The sequence below is a fragment of the Carettochelys insculpta genome, chromosome 3, assembly GCF_033958435.1.
Source record: "Carettochelys insculpta isolate YL-2023 chromosome 3, ASM3395843v1, whole genome shotgun sequence".
Lineage (NCBI taxonomy): Eukaryota > Metazoa > Chordata > Testudines > Carettochelyidae > Carettochelys > Carettochelys insculpta.
The window spans coordinates 206,830,299-206,836,895 of record NC_134139.1 but is presented as its reverse complement, the minus strand read 5'-3'; the positions used below and the strand labels follow the sequence as shown (position 1 = coordinate 206,836,895).

At 48.7% G+C, this 6,597-nt stretch overlaps 1 pseudogene; it reads left to right on the top strand.

Annotated features, from left to right (window-relative positions):
- The first annotated feature begins 2,996 nt into the window (after positions 1-2,996).
- Positions 2,997-5,381, top strand: LOC142010748 (squalene synthase-like; annotated as a pseudogene).
- Positions 5,382-6,597: the final 1,216 nt, after the last annotated feature.

The window sequence follows — 6,597 nt, the reverse complement described above, 5'->3', positions numbered from 1 at the left end:
GGACCATTCTGTTAATGACTTAAGAGTTTGCATCTTATTGAAGAAGAATTTTCAGTCTGCTTTGGAAAGAGAAACTGCTGAACTCTCTTTCATATTCAAATTCGACACATTTACACGTGGTTTGAACCAGGATGCACATTTTCTGGGACATTATAGGGGCTCTTTTTCATACTTGGCTTAATCCAATTCTTGACTCCCCCCCTGCCCCCTGCTCTCTGATTTGCTCACCTTGATAATTTTTTTCTGATTTGTCAACCTTGATTACTGTTTTTGGTTCTCTGTCCCTTAAATGTTGAGTCTGTTCTAGTCTGGCTACTGTATGGAGAAGTGGGTCTGTCCCACGAAAGCTCACCCAATAAATTATTTTGTTAGTCTTTAAAGTGCTACTTGACTGCTTTTTTGTTTTGATAGTTTGTAGACTAGCACGGCTTCCTCTCTGTTACTATACTGAGAAGGTTGTGCTCGGGGTCAGAATGACAGAAAGGGATGGCTGTGGGGAGGGGGCAGGGGATGGACAGGCAAAATACCTGGAAGGCTTTGCCTTTTCACTGTTCATAACACAGAAGAAATGAACTTTCCACTGGAATTTAAACTAACAGGGCTTCACCATCAAGGGCAAAAACATTGAATGCCATGTGAGGGGACCCACCACATAACCCCCGACTCTTTCTAGGTGTTCCAGGCAGAAGGGACCGTCACGATCACCTGGTTTGTCCTACACATTGCAGGCCACAGAAGCGCCTGTAACAGACCTCATAACCTCTGGCTGACACCTTGAAGTCCAGGAATCTTATTTTAAAGACTTCAAATTATGGAGAATCACCCATTTACAGTAACTGAAGACTTCAAGAGACCCATGCCTCAAGGTGTAGAAAAAGGCAGCCTTCTGCTAGTCTGACCCAGGGTATGTTCTTTTCATGACCCCAGACACCTGGGCTACGTCTACACTAGCATGCCTCTTTGGAATAAGGCATGCAAATCAGGGAAACTGAAAATGCAAATGAGGTGCAGATTTACCTATCTGGCACCTCATTTGCATATTCAACTTTTGAAAGAGCTTCTTTGGAAAAGAAAAAAAGCAGTGTAGACTCAGCTCTTTCCAAAGCAATCCCCATTTTGAAAGAACCCTTCTTCCTACTTTTTTTTTAGGAAGAAGGGTTCATTTGAATATGGAGTTTGGCTTCCAAAGAGCCGCAGCTGCACCCCTTTTCTTCTTTTGAAAGAAAAACATGCAAATGAGGTGCCAGCTATGTAAATCTGCACCTCATTTGCATTTTTGATTTCCCTCATTTGCATGCCTCTTTCAAAAGAGGAGTGCTAATGTAGACACAGCCCCTGGAGAAGCATTCTCTGCAATAATGCTGACCCCCCCTCCCCATCTAGTGTCCTGTCACTGGCTGCTGGGTAGATTTGCTACTAGCGGTCACCCATGAGCTCCATGCTGTGGCAGGCAGCCTCATGGACCGAGTCATGCGGAGACGCACCCTGTCCCATGATGGGCACACTGCTGCCTGTGTGACACTGGCTCCATTCTCTCCCCCACCCCCGGTAGCTGAGAGGAAAGGGTTCCTCTTCTACTTCCCTGAAAGGGAAAAAGGAACAGGGGAGAGAAGGATTCTACAGCAGCAATCCTTGCAAGCTGAGCACTTGGGCAGCTGCCCGGGAGAGATTCAGATACCACCCAGCTGATTAGCAGAACACCCACAGCTGCCAGCGTGCACTTCTTTGGGTGGTGCACATCTGTACATGCCTTGGTGCACATAACAAAATTCATTCCAGCCCTAGATGGAAAAAATTAGAGGGAACACACTTCCAGGGGCCCACACATTTTTGATTCTCTCTTGCACCTCTCCCAATCTCCAGAGGTAAAGGTGGAAATGCAGCTCCTGACCGCCCCCCCCCAGTGAGTGTGCCCGGCTCTGCCTGGTCTACAGAGGGCAACAGGCTGTTGACTGACCTGTGAGGACACACTGAATAGCTGTGGTTCCCAAACACGGCGCATCCCGCCCAGTGCCAGCCTTGCCACAGACCGCCAGCCAACCCCCCATGATGACAAAATCCCTTCATCTGTCTCTAAGTACCTTCAATGTGAAACTATTCCTACTGGGCTACTGGAGCGTGATAAGATATGTACACAGCTATAGCGTAACGAGGTGTAGATTTAGGTCTTACTGCCCATATCATGTTGGTTTACCAAGTTTTTTACTTTATTTAAAATTAAATTATGTTCAATACAGAAGGTTTCAAGAGTCTTTATTCCTGGCAGGGATGGGGAACCCTTTTGGGTTGGTGGGTCACTGACCCACAGAAAATCCAGCTGGGCCACACAAGGGTAGAAACAAAAAGACGAACAACTCACCTGTCCTTACAGATGTGGCCCCCAACTGAGAGGCTTCACCCGCCTCATCCTCCAGCCCTACGTGGGGGGGACAAGGAGGACCAGGGTGCAGGCCTTCCCGCAGGCCAAATTCACTCTTCTGTGGCCCTGGGGCTAGGAGACTTTGTGGTTCGCCAGGCTCTGGGGTGGGGCCAAAGACGAGGGGTTCAGGGCAGTGGGATGCTGGGGCTTCACACTCATGGGGTGGAGGGTTGGAATGCCAGCATGGGCTCCCCACTGCGGGGGGCAAGCCCTGAGGCACCCTCCACTTGCTAGGTGCTCAGGGACCCCGGGTGCTCCCAAGGCTGCACTTTGAGAACTATAGCCATAAAGCCTGGTTTGGAGCATTTCTACTGGGATGCATTGCATTAAAAATAGGCCACATAGGCAGCTGCTCTTGTTTGGGTCTTGCCTCTGGGTACTGGAAGCCCTGCACCTGCTTCCTGGTTGTCCTGCGGGGAGCAGTGCTCTGCTGCTAGAAGTCACCCTGTAGACGCATATTCCTGGAGTGCGGATATTGCCTGTGGAGCATGTGAAAGAAGGGACCCATGGGGGAGCCCTCATTCAGAGTTGCTCTGTGTTCAGAGGCTGACCCAAATAGCACTGGCATGGCATGAACATGGACTTGATATGCAGCAAGTTGAACTGCCTGGAGAGAAGTGCACTCAAGACCCACGTAACAGATCCACCAAATAATCTCCAAGTGGAATTTTGATGCAGCCACATGCACCAAGAGACCTTTCTTGACTCACTTAGTTCTTCCAACCCTTGCAGTATTGTCAGTATGTTGCTGGGCTGGTTGGGATTGGCCTTTCCTGTCTGTTCTCTGTGTCTGAGCTGGAAGACCTTATTGTAGGGCGGACGTGGAGCTTGCAAATTCCATGGGTCTCTTTCTTCAGAAAACCAACATCATCCGGGATTACCCAGAGGACCAGCTGGAGGGACGAGAGTTCTGGCCCAGAGAGGTAATGGCGACCAGCCCTCTTCAGAGGACAACTTCAGCTGGATGTGTCCTATTAAGGAAGTGTAGAGGTGTGATGTGGGAAGTTCATCTAAAAGGAATGGGATTTGAGCTGCTGTTACTGCTTTGCTACTGAGTTAGCCAGGCCTGTGCTAGGAGACTCATTTCCCAGAATTTAATCTCTTGGTTCTTACTCTGATATAAAAGTTTTTGTCCTCTTTGAAAGAAAGTCGCACAAATTCATCTGTAGGGAGTTAGGTAAAACTCTGTGCTCTTAGATCAGGGGATACAGCTGAAAGGTTTAGCACGGGTAATGTCTGTTGCTAGGAGAGATACACCTTGTGCACTATTAAGTGTGTGGACAGGAGTGGCAGAAATACTGTTCAAACACAACCATCCCCTTCAGCTGTCTGTTAAAGCAAGATTCCAGGAGGGAGCAGACAGCCTGCTGGGAGAGGGAGTGGGTGTTTCACTCCGATCAGAGAGCAAAGCTGTGCTGCAGGAGACCCTGTTTATCCTTACTGGTCGCGCATCTGTTCAGCAGAGTGCCTGGCAGAAGCTCTGCTGATGCAGGCCATCCCAGATGCTGTTCATCTTCTCCAGGCACCTGCCCTACTGACGAGATACGACAGTGTCCCAGTAATGTGAGGGGAGTTGGCACAAGTCAGAATGGGAGACCCACCTTTGAACATCTTTACAACACGGGGGCTTTGCTGCACCAGCCCCCGATCGGCAAAGCGTTTACACCCACGTCTTCAGCACGTGCATCTCCCCACTGAGGTCCATGCGGTGACTCCAGGTGATTTAAAGCTGAGTGTGTAAACGCCTTTCTGAATCGGAGGCAGGAGGCTTAACTTCAGAGCTGCCAGTGGGGTCAGATTCTTCTCCCGAGACTGGGACCCAGCTGCCTGAGCAGAACCTTGCTGTGTAGTCAGTCTCTCTCCGAGCTGTTGGCCTCTTTCTCTCCCTCCAAGTGCACCTTAGTGAAAGGGCGGCTGTAACAGAGATCCGAGTGACTTGTGTGTTTAGGGTCTTGCTTCTCGCTTTAGCAAAGCCTGATATGAAGATGAACGTCTGAAATGCTGAATGCTTAGTGGTATAGCTCTATATTGTCACCGTTCCCAGGTCTGGAGCAGGTATGCCAAGAAGCTATCAGATCTAGGCAAGCCCAAGAACATAGATGTGGCTGTCCAGTCTATGAATGAGTTGATCACAAATGCCTTGCACCACGTCCCCAGTGTCCTCACCTACTTATCTAGACTGAAAAACCAAAGTGTCTTCAACTTCTGCGCAGTTCCGCAGGTAGGCCAATGTATCTGGCTGTTTGATGCAGGTATTTCATGGCCCTGGCTTCCTTCCCCTTTGGGGCTGGATGTCTCCTGTTTGGTACATAGTATTTCATACTAGCTGGAGTGTTCTCTTGGATATGAAATAAAGTTCACACGGAGATCACCAGGCATTGTGAGTTACTGCCTTGTCCCCAGTGCCAGGGCTCTACTCTGACACATACTTGCTAATCTCACTAACATCAACAGGGCCTACAGGTACAGAATTAATACTCACTGCCCTTTCTTCCTAGGGGATGGCGATTGCTACGCTGGCTGCCTGTTACAATAACAAGCAGGTGTTCCCTGGCGGCGTGAAGATTCGGAAAGCACAAGGGGCCACTTTAATGATGGATGCTACAAACATACAGGCTGTCAAGGCCATAACATACCAGTATGTGGAAGTGGTAAGATTAGTGGGTTGCTTTTTTAGTTGTTCCCTCTTTAATGTCCCATGTTCTTCAGTCATGGCTTATCTTGGTTTTCCACTATAATGGCTGATGCAGCAGTTTAGCATCTGCCATTTTGCTTTAGCTGAGGTTGCAGAAGGTATTTCAAGGACTTAGCATGACAAAGCTTGAAGTAGCAAAGCCTGGATCATGACTTTTTTCTTCTTCATCATCATTTTTAAAATGCTTATACTCTAAGCTCTAGTCTCCAGAAGGGTTGGCCCTTCCCCATGGGTTATAAAAGCCACCCTCCTCTTTTGCAGAAGTGAAAGCTGCACTGGATAAGACAGACCAGCTGCCACTGTGGAGCTCTGTCCTCATGCAGCTCTCAGATTTTATATAGAAAAGTGTAACATGGAAGGGTGTTAAACTCCATGTACTGGCTTACATAGATGTCATGCAGATTTCTGCTGCAAACTCATTCAGTGACTTCTCTTTTTCTTTATGCCGGTCTAGTAAGTTCTTGTATTAGCAGTACATGGAAAACACAAGACTTCTGATTGCTGCGGCTGTTGCAGTTACCTTACACAGAGGGCAGGTACGAGTGACCTGGTTCACCTGTTTCTAAAACTACTCTCAGGGTAGGGTGTGCCCTGTATATGGGTCCCACTGCTGTTACTGCCCAGCTTCCACTGCACTCAATGGCAGCTGCATTTCTATCAAGAAGCAGGCCGGTTGCCCCTGGCACGCAGGGAGTGTCTGAAGTTGCTCATGTTCCAAGCAGGACAAGTGGGCAGATGATGGGGGAAGACAGAGGACGAGTTACAAAACTGGGCTAGATCTTCAGACTGGCCAAGGCAGGGGACATTGACGTGGCCGGGTAGTGTATGAATGAACTGATCACATGCTCTGTGCCATGTCCTCGGTGACCTAACATATAGACTGAAAAAGCAAGTGTCTGCTGCACAAGCCAAGTGCTCCTTGTCGGTGCCAGGTGTTATCTTTACATAGCTCAATAGCAAGAGGACGCACTAAAGCCGCCTGAGGTATCCCCTGCTGCGTGGGAACGAACGTGTAGGAAAGGCTGATCCAAGCTGGACGTAACCAGCTGGGTGGTTACATAGCCCCTTCTCTAGGCTGGGGAATCTCTGGTTAAACAATCCTCGTGTACGGATTTATGTTCGGGGACTTTCGGGGTCCCTTCCGGCCTCTCTTACAGCCCAGGGCAAAGCTGTCTACCTTCCCAGTTCCCAGATTTCACTCCTAGGGCTTATCTACACTACTGCAGAAGATGGAACTGCTTAGGGTCATCCTCCAGGGTTCAATTTTGCACATTAAGTATAAACATGAGAAGCAAGATATAAGCAGTAGGGGAGAAACTCCCATTGACCTTCCCTTGTAAAGACAGCCAAGTTAGCCAAGTGCAGATACATCAATTTTACCTACGCACTTGGCCTAGCTAATATTACGTATCCTCCATAGCAAGCCTGAAACTGAGAATAACGTGCAAACAGCCTGGCTAGGGCAGTACCACCTTCTCTTGGG